This window comes from Nicotiana tabacum, unplaced genomic scaffold (genome assembly GCF_000715075.1).
Source record: "Nicotiana tabacum cultivar K326 unplaced genomic scaffold, ASM71507v2 Un00002, whole genome shotgun sequence".
In the NCBI taxonomy this organism is placed as follows: Eukaryota; Viridiplantae; Streptophyta; class Magnoliopsida; order Solanales; family Solanaceae; genus Nicotiana; species Nicotiana tabacum.
The window spans coordinates 1,184,579-1,204,635 of NW_027438240.1; the positions used below are offsets into that span (position 1 = coordinate 1,184,579).

General features: G+C 37.2%; 1 pseudogene; it reads left to right on the top strand.

Annotated features, from left to right (window-relative positions):
- The first annotated feature begins 14,171 nt into the window (after window positions 1-14,171).
- Window positions 14,172-16,142, top strand: LOC107760291 (GDSL esterase/lipase At4g10955-like; annotated as a pseudogene).
- The last annotated feature ends 3,915 nt before the right edge of the window (window positions 16,143-20,057 follow it).

The following is a 20,057-nucleotide window of genomic DNA, read 5'->3' on the forward strand; positions in this document are numbered from 1 at the left end:
CTACTAAAAATATTTGATGTGTCAGTCACTTCGTGGGTCAATTTGGCCATGATGCTGTATATACGAGATTTGATACGTGGTTCAAACAGTTTGTAAGTGTATGTATATATATATATATATATATATATATATATATATATATATATATATATATATATATATATATATACACACACACACACACAATGTATAAAAATTGATTCATAAGTTGTGCAAACTTATGAATTTTTTAAACACTATGTAGGTAAACAATCCAAATAATGGTGTAAATTAATTTTTGAAAGATATATCTTGGGGACCTGGGCTTCAGGTCACAACAATGTCTAAGTACGTAGTGAATGGTTATAAGTTTCATACAGAGGATTGCTCTAAAAATAAAAATAGCAACAACAGCGGGGTGTGGGTTCAAGGTGGTGATGGCAACCAAGTTGGAGATATTGATTATTATGGTGTGGTCAAAGAAATATTACAACTAGAATATACAGGTTGGCCATATAAGAAATTGATACTCTTTAGATGCAAGTGGTTTGACCCAAATCCAACAAGAGGTACAAGAGTACACCACCAATACAACATAATTGAGGTTAATCATACGAGGGAGTATGATCGCTATGATCCTTTCATAATTGCACATAATGTTGGGCAAGTGTATTATGCTCCTTATCCATTGCGGCAGAATAAGTCCGATTGGTGGGTTGTAATAAAAACTAAGCTTGTAGGTAGGGTGGAAGTCGAGAATGTGTTAGATGTTGCATATCAAAACGATATCTCCAATGTTCACCAAATAGTGGACGATCAGTTAGAAAATGATTTGGAACATCCTGAACGCATATTGGAAGAAGTTGATATAAATGAAGTAACAATTATAGAAAATGAGGATGAAGAATCAACTGATGAAGCTCAAACAAGTGAGGACGAAGAATTCTCGGACGAGGAAAAAATACGTTGATGAGGATTAAAAAGTTGGTTTTTTAAAGCACTCTCATTTTATAGCTAGTTTCTTATATGTTTCAATCTAAATGTATATTATATTATGCAGATGGCAGGCAAGGGTCAAGGTAACAATGACCCTACTAGTTCTCGGGGTCAAGAAAAGGGTAGGAAGGGAAAGCGAAGGGTAGAAAATAATAGTCCCTCTTGTCTACCCTTTTCAGAGATGCCTATGTATTATCCTCCACCACACGGCTATACTGAGCTGCCACAGCATCACGAGCCATACACCTTCATTCAGACACCAGGTCTTCCATCATAGGGCCATAGGACTATACGTCCGACATACAGTCCAGCTGCCTCACAGCCATCTGCATCACAGCCATCTACATCACATCTACATGGATCAAATCCCTACATATCACAGCCACATGGATCGCATCCATCCATGTCACAGCCACTCGGGTCACAGCCACTTGGGTCAGAGCCATCAGTATCACATCCACTTGGGTCGCATCCAGCTATGTCACAGTCACAGGGATCACAACCATCTTCATCATCGACTCCATCTATTGCAGGCCTTCGCCTGCGAGGCAGTAGCTCTGACCCGCCTACACCGTCTTCACATGCCTCTGATACACATGCTTCGGATGGTGATGACGAGGTAATGCATTATGATCGATATGGCAGTATCATCATAGTCCCTGCGGGTAATGGGTAAGTGTTATTCATTATTTTTGCGTCTATTGATTTATAACATTTTTACTAAGATATTAATGTATTTTTATTGTTAAATTGTAGGTTCAGGATGGGTAATAAGACTACGAAGATAATCACTAATGCCATCAGAAAGCTTTATGATGGCCCTTATGCGACTTGGACTGATTGTCCATTCTCGCTGAAGGAGCAAATTTTAAATCAATTTAAGGTATAAATATTCTTTTAAACAGTTTAATAATTTATATTTATAATGTTTCCATCTAATATTTAACTTTTGAAATACAGAGCAAGTGTGTATGGGAAGACCGCTATAGCGCGGAAGTGGCTGCAAATTTTCATCATAAAGCTCGCAAGAGATTGCCGGATGCTTTCTCGGATGCTAGAAAGAAGAACAAGAGGCCTAGCTGGTTACTTGAGAATTTGTAGAATGATTTGCAAAGGCAATGGCTTACCGCAGAGTTCTTAGAGAGGAGCGAAAAAGGAAAGAAAGCTCGCGCATCCGAGAAGGGAGGCTCCTTGTACACTGGAGGTACGATCAACCTAGGGACAATAAAAAGAAGATTGATACGTAATTGTTTAAATTATTTTAGTTTTCTAAGTATATCTATTTTATTTATTAACTAAATTAATTTTTTTTCAGGAAAAGAAGTATGGGCGTCCAATGAGTCATGATGAGATATTCAAGGAGACGCATATTGTGAAGAAGAAGAAAGAGGGGGATCAAGATAGGTGGGTCGAGGACTGAGCCTCGACTGCATATGTAAGCTTTTAATTTTCTTTAAGTATTATAATTTACTTTTATAAAAATTTTGAAATACTGATTTAATTTAAAATAATATAGGGTCTCTACCAAAGTAACATAGAGGAATTCATCCGTAGTCATCCAGCTGGTGAATCGGGTGAGCCGACCCAACCTTCGGACAAGGATGCTGAAAGAATATGGTTGGAGTCTGTTGGCGATCCAAAATGGGGGAAGGTATACGGGCTTCCTACTAAAAAATTTCATCGCTATAAGTGTGGAATGCGAGGAATAGGGACTTCCTCGCATGGCGAGCAACTTAATAGGGAGAGCCTCTCCACTATGCGGGAGACAGTGACAAATCTCACATCCGAGCTAGAAGTGGCCAAGGAAAGAGAAAGGCTTAGAGATGCTCAATTCCTTGGCATGCAAGCTCAGATCAGAACTCTCCTATCTAGTGGAGCTTTTCCGTTGCCCCGATCTCGTGAGTCATCTTTAGAGGGTCGACCTCCACATGATCGTTTCTCCCATCCTGCTCATGATCGTTCCTCCCGTCCTCCCCGTGATCGTTCTTCCCATCCTCCACAAGACCGTTCTCTATACCGTCTTGTAAATGAAAGTTCATCAGACGGTGTTGATGATGTTGTAGAAAATACCCCTTGACTTTTATATACTTTGAACTAGACAAATAGAACCAGTTTTGAACTAGTTGTAATTAGTTTTAACTTGGTTTTGGATTTTTATGTTCAATTGAACTTTAATTTGTTAGTTTTAAAGTATTTATTGAATGTTTTGGTTGTTGTTGTGTTGTTGTTGTTGTTGTTGTTGTGTTGTTTCTGTTGTTGTCGTTATGTTGTTGTTGTTGTTGTTGTTGTTATTGTTGTTGTTAAATAACTGTATTGGTATGCTGGCAGGGGGTGTAGCTGCCAAAACAGGCATTTTATGCCAAAATTAAACCCTGAAAAACCGACCAAAGTTGGTCGATTTTTAATTAAAAAAAATTTATTCCAAAATACCGACCAAAGTTGGTCGGTTAATGAACATTGAATTCCCAGAATTCAACATTACCGACCAACTTTGGTCGGTATTTTGCCTGCACTGTTGAGGTTACCAACCATAGTTGATCGGTAATGTTTAATTTTAATTATTTTTAAAAAATATACATTTTCAATTACCGACCAAAGTTGGTCGGTTTTTTAAAATTTTAATAAAAAAATATAATTTAGTTAAACCGACCAACTTTGGTCGGTAAAATTAAATTAATAAAATATGTTTCCGACCAAAGTTGGTCGGTAAATACTTAAACTTGTCTGATGGTCGTTTTAAGCTACCGACCAATTCTTTAATTAATTACGGTAAGCCATTCCGACCATCAAAACACCGTCCACACCCTAATGGTCGCGTTTTGGTCGGTAATTGGCCATAACCGACCAACTTTGTTTTTTTGGTCGGTTTTTAGTGAATTTCTAGTAGTGTGTGTGTGTGTGTGTGTGTATATATATATATATATATATATATATATATATATATATATATATATATATATATATATATATATATATATATAAAGGAGGGACAAAGAGTGATGACTTGGCACCTCTCTTTGGCTTGGAAAAACATTTATCTTTTTGTCAATTTTTGCCTTTTTTGTTATTTTTCTATTAAATATCTATATTTTTTACCAACAAAAAAATGTAATCGTTTAAAAATTTAATCTGAGATAGTAATAGTCACAATTGCAGATATAATTGTTCCTAAAAGCTAATTCTCTGTTTGGTAGCTTTTTTTCTTACACAACCATTATTTTTTTCTTGCCTTTACAAATTCCAAGTAACTAAAGAAGTTGGAAATTATTTGCTTCCCTCATCAGTAGTATATTTTATTCTTCTCATCTTCAGATGAAAAATCCGACGGATTGGCGAAAGCTACATGTGTTTGGCTAATCAATTATCCTTAGACTCTTGACCAAGTTGCTCTAACCTCAAATTAGTACTTATCGTTTAGCGTTAATTTATTATTATTGTTGTACTGCCATGTAAATCGATTGAACCATTTACGAAGTAAAAGGTTAAACAACCCATGTTTTTTTGTGTGTTTGATCTATCGGATAACTTTAACAAAAATAGACGATGTTGGCTCTTTCTTTTCCCTCGACAAAGCATGTTATATTTATTCGTTGAGAAACTAAAACTGCAAATGTAAATGGAAGTGTATTTGCTTAGAATAAAATTACAGTATTTTTTTAACAAACTGAAAAACTTGTTACGTTCAGTTTTGGATAAGCACTGAAGGTTATTTTTTCTAGTTGTGAAGAATTGAACTTGAGAATTAAACCCACATAGATAATAATAGTGGATTACTATTTTAGTAGAGATATGTTAGGAGTGCATTTGTTTGTGATACATGCTTATTCCTTATCCTTGATATGAAATTGTTTGTTTTGTTGTCACTTTTTACGTTTTACAAGCTAACGGAATAATCATCGACCATGATATGTTTGGTAGTTTATCTATATTTTACTGGAAATATTTTTCAAGTTACAACATCATATAATTATACTTTTATTCTCTAACTGAAATTCATTTTGATAATTTTGGTGACAGTAATTCCAAAATTTTATGTAAATTGAACATTAATATTACTATAACTTTTGGTGTATGATCTATTATGAAATTTTTATTTCTAATGAGCCTAAGTCCTCGGCCCCGAATATTCTCGTGCATTAGGTTGTATAACTTTACTAGCATTATTTTGTATTGCTTCAATGTGGTCAGATAACTTTTTCTTACTCTGATTAATTGTTTGTCGTGAATATAGTAAATTTTTCTAGATCAATCTCATTCTCTAAACCTAAGTGTCATTGGTGATTAGATAATAAGGTGTGCCATCATGTTATGCTCTACATGCTTAACATGATAATTCAAAGTTATTGAGACCATTAATCATATGCTTCAAAATGGAATTTGAAAGGACTAGATTGATAGACTTTAATAAACTTTAAAAAAATTGGATATAATTTTATAATCTATTATCTTAATCTTTTATATTTAGATATTATTTAGGGAACTTTATAAGACATTAGATGAAGATGTTAATTTTGGTGGAAGAATTTTTATGAGATGCTTGATTCAAGGATGAATGACAAATACGATTGTAGTTTTTTCCCATTTATATCGTGACGTTATCAATGATTAATGTAAAAGTGGTGATACTATACAAAGTGATGTACAAAATTTTCAACTTAACATGGTAATCAGTTTTTGGGTGAAGTTATTATGTGATTCTTTCTTCATCACTTCATTTTGGTTCACACTTAAGATAAGGGTGAACTCATATTTAAAAACTCTAAATAGAATTATTTATATTTATAATTTAATCTATTTTTATAATTAATTTTTGTACGCATATACACAAAATTCTGTAAATACATATTTTTTATGACGCGCGGAAAATTCACTAGTTAAATTAACTAGAGAGACAGTCGCACGCATGGCACCCCACGCCAAGGCGCTCGTGCCTACACGAGACTCATCTATAAGTATCGCCGTTAAACACAATTACATCCTACTTATCATTCGATATAATGACAAACAAACAGGTCTTTATATCACTATCCTAATAATTACACTATCCTAATAATTACACAACCCCAAGTGTTTTGCCATACTAAAGATGGTAACATGAGTATATATAAAATAAGTCTAAAACAAAGTAATGCTATACCATTTAATTTGTGAAAGGCAAAGGTCCGGATTGGACCCCGGAGCCAAGCAATTGCAGAGTAGTCAGCCTGGACCATCTCGTACACTACAATTAAATGGACCAGCCTGTACCATCCCAGATTAAAGTCCTTAATTAGGACTATTTATGTAGTAAAGACATGAAATATGCAGCTTCTTTGACCTATATATACGTACTCGGAGTCGGACCAAGCCCATGTGCACAAAGATATTGTATTTATTCGGGACATTTTCATATACATCTATTTTTTGGGGCAATCATTAAAGTTATATTTTTATTGTACAAAATTTTATAAAGTATATCCGCTCGCATTTGAATTAGTTCAATTTCTTCGATACAACTTCAGAAATCAAATATGAAGTTCTTTTATCTTTCAAATGCAACTTCATAAATTCGAATTTGAAGTAGTTCAATCTATTCAATGCAACTTCAGAAATCAAATCTGAAGATCTTTTATCTTTCAAATGCAACTTCAGAAATTCAAATCTGAAGTAGTTCGATTTATTGAATGCAACTTCAGGTTTCGAATCTTAAGTTCTGAAACATAGACATGTTCTTCGAATTTCAACAATCTAATACACGATTTCAATGCTCAAATCTACTCCAAATGAGCTCAAATTTGAAACATGACTTGTAAATATCATAAAGAACAAATCTCAATCATCATATTATCAAAACAACAACAAATTTAACAAACTCATTTTTCAACTAAGAAGAAGAAACTCTAAGCACAAAGAAGAAGAAAATATTAGTAAAAAAAGAAGAAAAGCGTGTATGTATTTGAAGTTATCCAAAAATTGAGTATCAATTAAATATTTTTTAAAAAGTAGGTACAATTCGTTGAGTGTCGTAAAACTAGGCGCACATGAAAATTTTACTATTTAAACATGATAAAATCTTCCATGGTTTTGGAACATTCTTCTAGAACACCACAAAAGAAAAGTGTAAGTGATAAGCCTCAATAGCCAAGTTGCTACTTGACAGGACTTGTTATTTAGCTGTATTTGTAAAATAATTATGGAGAAGATAAAATAACATAAATGTAAAAGAAACAGAATTTAATCCGAGCCCACTGAATTCACAGTATTTTCTTAAGGAATTTAATCCCCTCCTAGTACCCAAGGTTGTGGATTGTTTTCTCCCAGGATAGAACGAATTACACACTGTTGTAGCGATACTTCAAACACCAATATTTCAGCAAATACAAAGATCGGTAGCAAATCACACTTACTGATGCTTTGATTGTAGTTAAAACAATACAGAAGAAAGGAGGAGAAGTCAGAAATTCGTATAGAAAATCTGAGAGAATGGACTGGTATTTATAGCCAATGTTGAGCTCAAACTGAAGAGATGCAACTCTTCAAATCTGAAGAGGTGCAAACTGTTTCTTCAAATCTGAAGAGGTGCAAACTGTTCTTCAACTCTTCAGATTTGAAGAGGTGCAAACTGTTCTTCAAATCTGAAGAAGTGCAAACTGTTTTGTAAATGTCTTTTACAAAAAGCGAAGGGCATATACTATTACATTTTGATTTAATATTAATATTCCGTTTACAAAAAAACCCGGATATTTAATAACAATTCTGTTAATATTTACTATTAACAAATAAATTTGGTCCAAAAAATTAATCGATCATTTGACCAAATCCGAATCCAAATCCAAATCCAAATCCGAATTCGAAGCCGAAACCGAAGCCGAGCCGAGCGAGCGAGCGACGACGACAGCGCGAGGCTTGCCTTCTTCTTAACTCTTTAAGAGCTAGAAAAAGTGCAATTGTATATATACCATTAAAATCTTTTCCTCTTTCAATATGGGACAATATCCCTTTGCCAAGAAGGGAAATTCAAATATTTTTAATTTCTCTCCATTTCCTATTCACCCTCTTTTAAGCTACATTTAAGCTTAAAAAATCCAACAATCCCCCACATGAATGGGGAATGGCTATATCACGGAAATATGCATGAAAAACTGTATGATTCGCAAGCAAGGATTAATTGTATCAGGATAAGTAGATTTCCCTTTGAACTTTCCGTAGTGAACTTATGTCGGATATACTTGGTCAATCGGTAGATTTGATATCTTTGAACCGTCGAACTTTGGAGTATACCTAGACAACCATAAGTCACACAACCAACCCTAACCGTCTTTGGCTCTCATTGTTGTGTTCGTTTCAGCCATGAACATCGCCTGGTTTAATAAGTGCGTAGAGAATTAACCTTACAAAATTCTCCTTGAAGCGGCTAACACTTCACACTTACATAGGTGATTCCTAAACGTGTCATTCCGTAGATACACTATTTGATATATCCCGTATCAAATTTAGAAATCATTAAAAAGCCTTAATGCTTTATCCTTGGTACTCAACATTATCTCATCACAAGAATGGACCAAACTTTTAGTTGACAATGTTGAACCGTCATTAATGACTTTGCTTTATCTCCTTGAACCTAGATCTTGGGATCTCCAGTCTTCTAGGTAGAGTTACCGCCACAATGGCTTCTTCTCGGCCATAGTCTCATTCCCCTCGATGATTTCTCAATTACCTCTCTAGTTAGGCCTTTTGTAAGTGGATCCGATACATTATCGCTTGACTTTACATAGTCAATTCTGATAATTCCTCTAGAGAGTAATTGCCTAACGGTTTTATGTCTTCGTCGTATATGACGAGATTTACCGTTATACATCACGCTCCCAGCCCTTCCAATTGCAGCTTGACTATCGCAATGTATGCATATTGGTGCCAACAGTTTGGGCCAAAATGGAATGTCTTCCAAGAAATTTCGGAGCCATTCAGCTTCTTCACCGGCTTTATCTAAGGCTATGAATTCAGCTTCCATTGTAGAGCGGCCAATACAAGTTTGCTTGGACGACTTCTAAGATACCGCTCCTCCACCAATAGTGAATACATATCCACTTGTGGACTTAGAATCAGTTGAACCGGTGATCCAATTTGCATCACAATATCCCTCAATCACCGCAGGATATTTACTGTAGTGCAAAGCAAAGTCCTGGGTATGTTCTTAATATCCCAAAACTCGTTCCATTGCCATCCAATGAGATTGACCTGGATTGCTCGTGTATCGACTCAATTTGCTTATAGCACAAGCTATATCTAGTCGTGTACAATTCATGATAGACATTAAGCATCCCAGTACACGAGCATAATCCAATTGTGATATGCTTTGGCCTTTGTTCTTTGCTAATGCAAGATTCACGTCAATTGGAGTCTTTGCAACTTTAAACCCTAAGTGCTTGAATTTTCCAAGTACTGTCTTAATATAATGAGATTGTGATAATGCCAGACCTTGAGGAGTCTTATTGATCTTAATCCCCAGAATTAAATCAGCAACTCCCAAGTCCTTCATATCAAACTTGCTAGTTAGCATACGCTTAGTCGCATTTATGTTGGCAATGTAATTACTCATTATCAGCATATCATCCACATATAAGCAAATAATGACTATGTGATTTGAACATTTTTAATGTACACACATTTATCATATTCATTTATCTTAAAATCATTTGACAATATTGTTTGGTCAAATTTCGCATGCCATTGTTTGGGTGCTTGTTTTAGTCCGTAAAGAGACTTAACAAGTCTACATACCTTCTTTTCTTTACCAGGAACCACAAACCCTTCAGGTTGTTCCATGTAGATTTCTTCCTCCAAGTCTCCATTTAAAAAGTCCGTCTTAACGTCCATTTGATGAATTTCAAGACCATAAACTGCAGCTAATGCTACTAACATTCGTATGGACGTAATTCTTATAACCGGAGAATATGTATCAAAATAATCAAGACCTTCTTGCTGTCTATACCCTTTGACTACAAGTCTTGCCTTATATTTATCAATAGTGCCATCATCTTTCATTTTCCTCTTAAAAATCCATTTAGAACTCAAAGGTTTATTTCCAGGAGGAAGATAAACTAATTCCCATGTATGGTTATTCAATATAGATTCTATTTCACTATTGACTGCCTCTTTCCAAAATAATAATTCCGAAGAAGACATAGCTTCTTTAAATGTTCGAGGCTCATTTTTCAATAAGAAAGTTACAAAATCTGGTCCAAATGAAGTAGACGTTCTTTGACGTTTACTACGTCTTGGATCCTCCTGATTAAATATACTTTCTTTTGTTTCTTCCCGAGGTCGTTTAGATCCTTCACCAATCGACTCACATTCCTTATTATACGGGTATATATTTTTAAAGAATTCAGCATTATCTGATTCTATAACCGTATTATTATGAATGTCAGGATTTTCTGATTTATGAACCAGAAATTGATATGCTTTACTATTGGTCGCGTATCCTATGAAAACACAATCAACGGTTTTCGATCCTATTTTTACTCTTTTGGGTTTAGGAATTTGCACTTTTGCCAAACACCCCCACACTTTAAAATAATTCAAGTTGGGTTTTCTTTCTTTCCATTTTTCATATGGAATGGATTGTGTTTTGCTATGGGGTACTCGATTTAGTGTTCGGTTAGCCGTAAGAACGGCTTCCCCCCACAAGTTTTGTGGCAAACCAGAACTTATCAACAATGTGTTCATCATCTCTTTTAATGAACGATTCTTTCTTTTCGCAATCCCATTGGATTGGGGCGTGTAAGGGGCAGTTGTTTGATGAATTATTCCATATTCTAGACATATTTCTTCAAAAAGAGATTCATATTCGCCACCCCTATCACTTCTTATCATTTTAATTTTCTTATTAAGTTGCATTTCAACTTCATTTTTGTATTGCCCGAATGCATCTATTGCTTCATCTTTACTATTAAGTAAGTAAACATAGCAATATTGAGTACTGTCGTCAATAAAAGTTATGAAATACTTCTTTCCACCACGAGATGGTATTGACTTCTTGTCACAAATATCTATGTGAATTAAGTCTAAAGGATTTGAATTCCTTTCAACTCACTTATAAGGATGTTTAACATACTTAGATTCCATACATATTTGACATTTTGATTTGTCGCATTCGAACGTAGGCAATACTTCCAAATTAATCATTTTTCTCAAGGTTTTGTAATTGACATGACCCAAATGTATATGCCATAATTCATTTGACTCAAGTAAGTAAGAAGAAGCTGAAATTTTATTATTATTCTCAATAACCATTACATTCAGCTTGAAAAGGCCCTCAGTGAGGTAACCTTTTCCTACAAACATTTCATTCTTACTTATTACAACCTTATCGGATACAAAAACACACTTAAACCCATTCTTAATAAGAAGTCCAGCAGAGACTAAGTTCTTTCTAATCTCGGGAACATGAAGGACGTTGTTCAAGGTCACCACCTTACCAGAAGTCATTTTCATAAATATCTTTCCAGATCCTTCAATTTTTGCCATTGCAGAATTTTCCATAGAAAGCGTCTCTTCGGGTCCAACAAGAGCATATGTAGCAAATGCTTCTCTAACAGCACAAACATGGCGAGTGGCTCCAGAATCAATCCACCACTCCTTAGGATTTCCTACCAGATTGCATTCAGAAAGCATAGCACACAAGTCATTGATATCTTCGTGCTTTTCAACCATGTTTGCTTGACCCTTTTTCTTGTCTTTCTTTGGAGCACGACAATCTGCAGATCTGTGTCCAGCTTTTCCACAGTTGTAGCAATTTCCGTTGAACCGCTTCTTGCTTGGGTTACTTTTCGGTCCATTAGCCTTCTTCCTCTTTCTATCCTCAACAATGTTTGCTCTCATTATTGTTGAGTTTTCACGTCCTTTCTTTTTAGCAGCTTTATTGTCCTCTTTGATTCTCAACAGAATAATGAGATCTTCAAGGGACATCTCCTTTCGTTTGTGTTTCAAGTAGTTTTTGAAGTCCTTCCACAAATGAGGCAACTTTTCAATCATTGCTGCAACTTGGAACGCTTCATTGATGACAAGACCTTCAGTGAAAATTCTGTTAGTAGAAATAATATAATTAATACTTTCAACAGTAGTATTAATTTGACTTATACCTTCAGCAAGGAGATCGTGAATAATCACTTGCAATTCTTGGACTTGGGTAATAACAGACTTGCTATCTACTATTTTATAGTCCAAAAATTTAGCGGCAACGAATTTCTTTAACCCGGCATCTTCTGTTTTGTATTTCCTTTCAAGCGTTATCCACAGTTGTTTTGACGTCTCCATATTACTATAGACGTTATACAGATTGTCCTCTAGTCCACTAAGAATGTAATTCTTGCATAGAAAATCAGAATGCTTCCACGACTCAGTCACGAGAAAGCGTTCATTTTCTGGAGTTTCGTCGGGCAGAACAAGAACATCTTCCTTAATGAACTTCTGCAGACTTAAAGTCGTCAAGTAGAAGAACATCTTCTGCTGCCAGCGCTTGAAGTCAATCCCGAAAATTTTTTCAGGTTTTTCTGCCGGTGCCAATGCCGGTGTTGTTCAGCTTGTCGATGCATTGGCAGTTACCATAGGAACAGTCTGGTTCCCGTTGTCATTCGTCATTTCTGTAAAAGAATGACACAAACAAACGTTAAAATTCCGTAGATTTTAATCTCCACTTGAGTAGAAACCACACAGGTTTTAGCCTTCAGAAACAGTGAATATAACACAAATACAGAAAATATTAAATTCCTTAAGCTTGTTATTTAGCTATATTTGTAAAATAATTATGGAGAAGATAAAATAACATAAATATAAAAGAAACAGAATTTAATCCGAGCCCACTGAATTCACAGTATTTTCTTAAGGAATTTAATCCCCTCCTAGTACCCAAGGTTGTGGATTGTTTTCTCCCAGGATAGAACGAATTGCACACTGTTGTAGCGATACTTCAAACACCAATGTTTCAGCAAACACAAAGATCGGTAGCAAATCACACTTACTGATGCTTTGATTGTAGTTAAAATAATACAGAAGAAAGGAGGAGAAGTCAGAAATTCGTATGGAAAATCTGAGAGAATGGACTGGTATTTATAGCCAATGTTGAGCTCAAACTGAAGAGATGCAACTCTTCAAATCTGAAGAGGTGCAAACTGTTCTTCAACTCTTCAGATTTGAAGAGGTACAAATTGTTCTTCAAATCTGAAGAGGTGCAAACTGTTTTGTAAATGTCTTTTACAAAAAGCGAAAGGCATATACTATTACGTTTGGATTTAATATTAATATTCTGTTTACAAATAAATTTGGTCCAAAAAATTAATCCGAAGCCGAGCGACGACAACGGCGCGAGGCTTGCCTTTTTCTTAACTCTTTAAGAGCTAGAAGAAGTGCAATTGTATATATACCCATCAAAATCTTTTCCTCTTCCAATATGGGATAATATCCCTTTGTCAAGGAGGGAAACTCAAATATTTTCAATTTCCCTCCATTTCCCATTTTCCCTCTTTTAAGCTATATTTAAGCTTAAAAACCCAACCGGACTAACCAACAAATCACATATGATCTAGCAGTCTAGTTAGTACTGGTCCAGTGAGAGTCTCCTGCTTAACAATTGTGGTTTCAGTTATTATTGTTTCTCTTCTTCAATTCCATTCATCTTCCCCATCACTTATATATGAAAAATAATAAGAGAAGTGGATAAAGATAAATTAATAGTATAACTGTTTTCAGGTAAATTCTGCTAGGATTCTTCAAATGATATTTCCTAGTATCATCCCTATGATTTATAGTTTAAATTAGAATAATAAAAAGTATTAATGTAAGTAAGAATCTACCTGATGCGGTGAGTAGTAGTCTTTCTTTCGTAATACCTAAATAGAGTTCTATCTCTAGCCTTCAGGATATATAACAAACGCCGGTGAGGACTTACGGATCATATTGGTGCCAAATGCTCAAGAAAAGATAATTATATTTAAACAACAAACATTAGAGATTAAAGAAAAACTAATTTGAGTTTCGACAAACATTAAAGATGTATGAAAAGCTAATCGAAATGGGACGTACTGCTGGACATTCTTAATCCTACTAGTCCCATTATTACATTAATTTATGACATTTGTCCTTGGACTTGGTATAGATCGCTCTCAAATATGAGTTAATTTGACAGAAGAATTTGGACCTTGGTGTGCCCCCTCTTTTTTCCTACATTTCTCCTAATTTGACATTTTTATTTTGTGCTTCAACAACTTCATTCTGCTTGCTTTCTTTATGTTTTGGGTTTGTCTCAAAACTATGCTCTTTCAGCCGGTTTAGTATAATAATTTCAAATCAATGCAAGCCATAGCAAGTGTTTGGGAAGTCGGCCAACTGTGTGTTTTCAACTTATTGTTTAAGTGTTCGAATTTGATGTACATATCCTACGTATATCTCATCCTCAATTCATATATGCAAATTGTTATTGCAATGTCTGTGGACTACTAAACATTTCATCATTTCATGAATTTACTCCTTGTTAGAGTTCTCTGATACATTGGAAGATGAAGTAATTAAACACACTAGAACTCGTCTCACAAATATTACTGCTTTTTGCTTTCAGTTCATGACACAGTTGTTATCCGGAGCCAAAAGAGAAGGGAAGTCTTAGTTTTGATGGCGTCTGAAGGGGACATATTCAGCCTCTCTGGTCCATTATTCCTCACTGCTATCGATTGGTAAGGGCATCTATTAAGCTTAGCTTTGAGATGGTTCAAGATGTTAATATGAGATTCTTTTCAAAAAAACAAAAAAAAAAGGCTATAATTCTTCAAATTTGGAATAGATCTATATATGAACTCTTCCTTTGGTACCACTTTCAAAGGATGGATTAATTTGAGTTCTAGGCCGCATTAGACATTCTGTAAATTAGGATAAATTAGAAATTTATCTTTTGTTAAAGTTACATGTAGTTGACTTTAAAATTTAAAGTCAAGTTTTCATCATTTTCACAGGAGAAATACAGATCATAGGAGGTGTGTAGCAGTCAGTTTAGTGCAGTGTGTGTACATTCTTGAACTCGACCGCCAGTAAAATCGTCTACGTCCTAAAGCCCTAGCTCCACCCTGGTGGGAATACTTCCATTTTCGTTTAATCCAAGTCTTGGTAGACAGTGAAACCAATCTTACTTTGGCGCCATTTTCGAATACACATTTCCAAATTCCCATTTCAACTACTCCTGTGAATCAGAATCAGAACCAGAATCAGAATCCGTCAAAATATGTGATCGCCTTTCGAGACACAATTGCGCAAAAAGATAGCAGATCACAGGACTACAAATTGGACCTTCGAGTCATTCGCAATAGTCTTCACACTAGCTCCCGTTTCCATATTGCCGTTCAAGCTGTACAAAGCATTGTTCACAATTACGGCCCCTCAGATATTTGGCTAGCTGGTCATTCATTAGGTTCTGCAATTGCATTAACAATTGAAAGGGATATGGTAATTAAAATGGGCATTCATCTCGAAACATATTTGTTTAATCCACCATTTGCATCTCTTCCAATAGAGAAAATCAAGAACGAGAAATTGAAGCATGGAATTCGCTTTGCTCATAGTGTAGTCAAAGCTGGACTTGCTGCTGCCGTCAAAAGTCAGAGGCCAGAGTCTCCACATAAAAGTGATCACTTTACTATATTATCTGAATGGGTTCCTTATTTGTTTGTAAATCCATCAGATCCTATTTGCTCGGAATATGTTGGATATTTCCAACATCGGGAAAAGATGGTTGCCATTGGCGCTGAGGAAATTGAACGAATTGCGACACAGAATTCAATAAGAAGTATTATCTCGACTGCTATAGGAAACGATTCGGAACCGTCGCACCTACTTCCTTCGGCTTTTGTTACTGTTAATTCGAGTCCTTCTCCAGATTTCAAGCGAGCTCATGGAATCGACCAATGGTGGAAACCTGATTTGCAGTGCAACTTTAAGCTTTACCAGTTTTGATAAGATTTTGTTTACCCGAAAAAATTGGATAGAGTTAAATTTGTGTATGATTCTAAGTATATGTGATATAATTCGATACAAATCATATAGAGAAATAGAAATACGTGTATTCTTGACTATGAGAATGAGAATAGTGAGCAAGAAGAACGAATAAGATAAAGTGAAATAAACATAAGGGGATATCTTTCAATATGAGAAGAAATCTTTTTGTTAAAATGTGTCCCTCTTCCCCGTGCTTACAAGGATTCTCCCATTTATAGTAGATGAGTCTTACTTTATTTATAATAAAAAATATATAGTGGAGAACCCATGATGAATTGTCTCTTTCTCGATTCCTGCCAAGATTCTCTCCCCTAGTGCGGTCGCAATGGCTCCTGTCTGCGAGCTCGATACTTGCTCGAGCTCGGTATTGGGTCGAGCCCTCGGCCTTGGTTCGAGTTCGACATTCGGGGTGAGTGTCAATCGGTCTGTGCATCTCCGACAACCTTCACGTTGCCTTGCGGTTCGATTCGGTCATCGGCTTGATAATGATACCGAGCCGATTCCTCGATCGGTCTTGGAGCTCGAGGCTTGTTTGTACTATCCTCGGAACTCGTCTCGAGCTCTCACTTCGATCGCTTATCATTTGAACTCGATCAAACATACGGAGGTCGAAATCTATTTCGACCGTATACAGACAGTCCCCTCGTTTCTCAGGAAGAATGTGGTGAGAAGCGATATGATTCGATCAAATTATAAGCTGACGTTTTCACCGGACTCGATCATGACGTACATGATAGCCGTCCCGTCGATTTAGTCTTTCAAGGTATTTAATGCACGTCAGACGATGGTCGGCCACCGTTGATACTGAACCGCCACGGTATAAACCTATAAATAACCCTTCCATTTATCATTTACCACTTTTACATCTTCAATCTCCCAAATTTTCTTACTCTTTCTGCCTCTATTTCGTCGCTTGTAGAGCCACCTTCATCAGCATTTTGCACCATCAACCTTTCATCTTCCTTTGCTTTTCTTTCTCTTACATCAATGGCAAAAACTTCAAAAACCATACCTCAGAAGGAGAAAGCTTCCTCTTCACGGCCGTCCGGTGACAAGGCGCCAGTGGAGCCGCCTCCTCGCGAGTATGTTCCTGGCCCGTGTACTCTGAAGATCGATTTTAAGGTTGAAAATCCTTCGTCGGTTCTGGGTTGATGTGAGTATGTGTCGATGTACATGTGCTCGATAACAGAGGGCCATCTCGAGGCTTTGAGGAAAGACTGCAACTAGGGTCCCGAGGTTGTGTTGCAAATTCCCTCTCCCGAAGAGAGCGTCATCACTCATGTGGAGGGTTTTTTAAGTGTTTATACTTACCCCTTCACGTTGGGTCCCGTCGACCCAGTGATCATTGATTTTTGCAAAAGATATCAGGTCACCCTCGGTCAAATTTATCCTTCTCTATGGCGCATAGTAACCTTACTTCGCTTCTTCTCCAATAAGTGGGGGGGCTGGATTTCACCCTAAATCACCTCATACGATTGTATCGGCCTCAAATCTTTCGAGCACTAATCAGGCTTCATCGTCGGGCATCGAAAGCTTTAATGTCGAGCATCGACGAAGACAAGGATCGGGGTCGGATGGGCCGTTATATTCGGGTGAGGACCCATGACCTCATCCCGGAAGAGAAGATGTCGTTCCTTGAGGAATGGAATTTCGACCGTAAGTGATTTTCATAAGGCGTTGCTTTTCGTATCTTTCTCTGATTCTATCTGATATCTTTCTCCGACATACAGCTGCCCCTTGGATGCCACAAGTGGTACCTGACCTCGAGGATTGGGTTCGGAAGTTAGCCTCGACTTCCTCTTATGTCGAACGCGCTTGGCGTGATTTGGCAAAAGGTAGATAGGAGGTCAAGAATCACGGTAAGGGTCACTTCTCATATTTTTCGAAATGTTTTTTATGCTCCATTCGTTACAGACTTCCTTTCATGCAGGTGTAACCAAGGATGCCGTTTTGAGGCCTTCGAGTATTGAGGAAGGAACCAAGTCCCCGATCCTAGAACCGGGAAAGATAAAAAGCGAAAAGCTATTTCTTGGTCAGAGGACCACAAGCCCAAAACTCGAAGGGTGAGGAGGAAAGCAATCACTATTTCGACGGACTCGGTCCAACGACTGATAGAAGAAAAAGAAGAAGATGATGCTTCGACTTTGGTGATCCGATCCGTGAAAGCTATCGAGGTCGCCAGACCTTCTAAGCTGATGACGGTTATACCGGTCGGGGTCGGTTCTGATACCTCGAGTCTCGATCATAGCATCCCGAGTGATTCGCTCGGGACTATGATAGTGGGTCATTTGCCTTCTCTTCCGACCTTTTCTGTGGAGGCGTTAAAGAAAGCTCGAGAATTGAAGACCCCCCGATATGGGCGGAGGCTTTAGTGTAGGGGACACTTTTCGGGATTGCTTTACTGGAGTCGATGATGCCTCTAATATTAGTAACGCTTCTCTTCTCCTAGAAGAGGCCCAACGTTTCATTTTTCGGGTAATGATTTTACTGTGCTTGGTTTCTTCATTCTTTTCTAAACTTGACTTGTGTTTTTCCCTACTGTGCAAGCCATTAGCAAGTTTTGAGTCGACCTCAGCCAGTGTGAGGTCGAGCTTCAGAAGGTCTCGGGGAGAGAGATGCTCTGCGGCTTCTTTGAGCCAAAAGGACGAGGTTATAAAGGACCTCCAAGCAGATTTGGCTAAGGCTCGTGAAGAAGAGGCTGAACTAGATAAGCAGGCGAGCCTTGTTCTGTTAGAGTATGGGTTTGACCCAACTGTGGAAGCTAACCCTTCGTTATCTCAGCTGCTGCAAAAGGTTGAAAAGATCGGGTTGCTACGGGGAGAAGTTGATCAAATTAAGGCCGAATGTGACCGGTGGAATGAGACTATCGACCGGCTGGCTATAGAAAAAGAAACCATCTTGGCCAAATTATTATCGGCCGATGTTCAGCTTCGAAGCGTCAAGCAAAAATGTTCGGCTCAGGCCAAGAGGATCGAGGAGCTTGAAACAAGGCTTGCTGAGGCCAGGGCAGAGATTGAGTCATCTAAAGTCATGGCGGACAAGTCCATTGCCGTGTATCGGGCCGATGCCGAGGCTGCTCAAATGGAGGCAAGAGAGGCAGCGGATAATGCCGACACTCGAGCACATTGGGTTGCCGAACTTGCTAAGTGTCGGTCTCGGAGGGAGACCCTCGAGGAGATACACGCTCGAGGTTTCGACCTTGCTGAAGAGATAAAAAGGGCTAAAGAACTTGAAGCTGATGTTGAAGCCTTGGCTTCTGATGGCGATGATGATGATGATGATGACGGTAGCAAGAGCGGGTCCGAAAATGGAGGGGAGCCCGGTAGAGAAGAGACCGCTCTCGATGATAACCTAAAAGTTTAGCCCTTAGCTTTTTCTATGTTGTATTTATTTATGTAAACCATCTTTGTATATCTATACAAATATCTTTTTCTTTTACTGACTTGCTTCATGAAGATTGCATTCATGCCTTGCAGATGTTTTCATGAGGAGTTAGGTGATTTCATCGAATTCGGCCTTCGTAGCCTTTATGGCTAAGTGAGTGTTTGCTCAAGCTCGAAATAAAATTAGCCCCCATGCTTAGTGGTCGAGTGGGTGCTTGCCCGAACTCGAAAAATAAAATTATCCCACAGGCTTAGTAGTCGAGTGAACGTTTGGAACTCAAAGTAAGATAGCCCTTAGGCTTTGATAATTGAGTGCGTGATTGTTTCGAACTCAAACTCAAAGTATATTAGCCCGTAGACTTTTATGATCGAGTGAGTGATTGCTCGAACTCGAAGTAAGATAGCCTTTAGGCTTTAATAATTGAGTGAGTGATTATTTTCGAACTCGAACTCAAAGTATCTTAGACCGTAGGCTTTTTATGATCAAGTGAGTGATTGCTCGAACTTGAAGTAAGATAGCCCTTAGGCTTTAATAATTGAGTGAGTGATTGTTTTCGAACTCGAACTCAAAGTATCTTAGCCCGTAGGCTTTTTATGATCGAGTGAGTGATTTCTCGAACTCGAAGTAAGATAGCCCTTAGGCTTTAATAATTGAGTGAGTGATTGTTTTTGAACTCG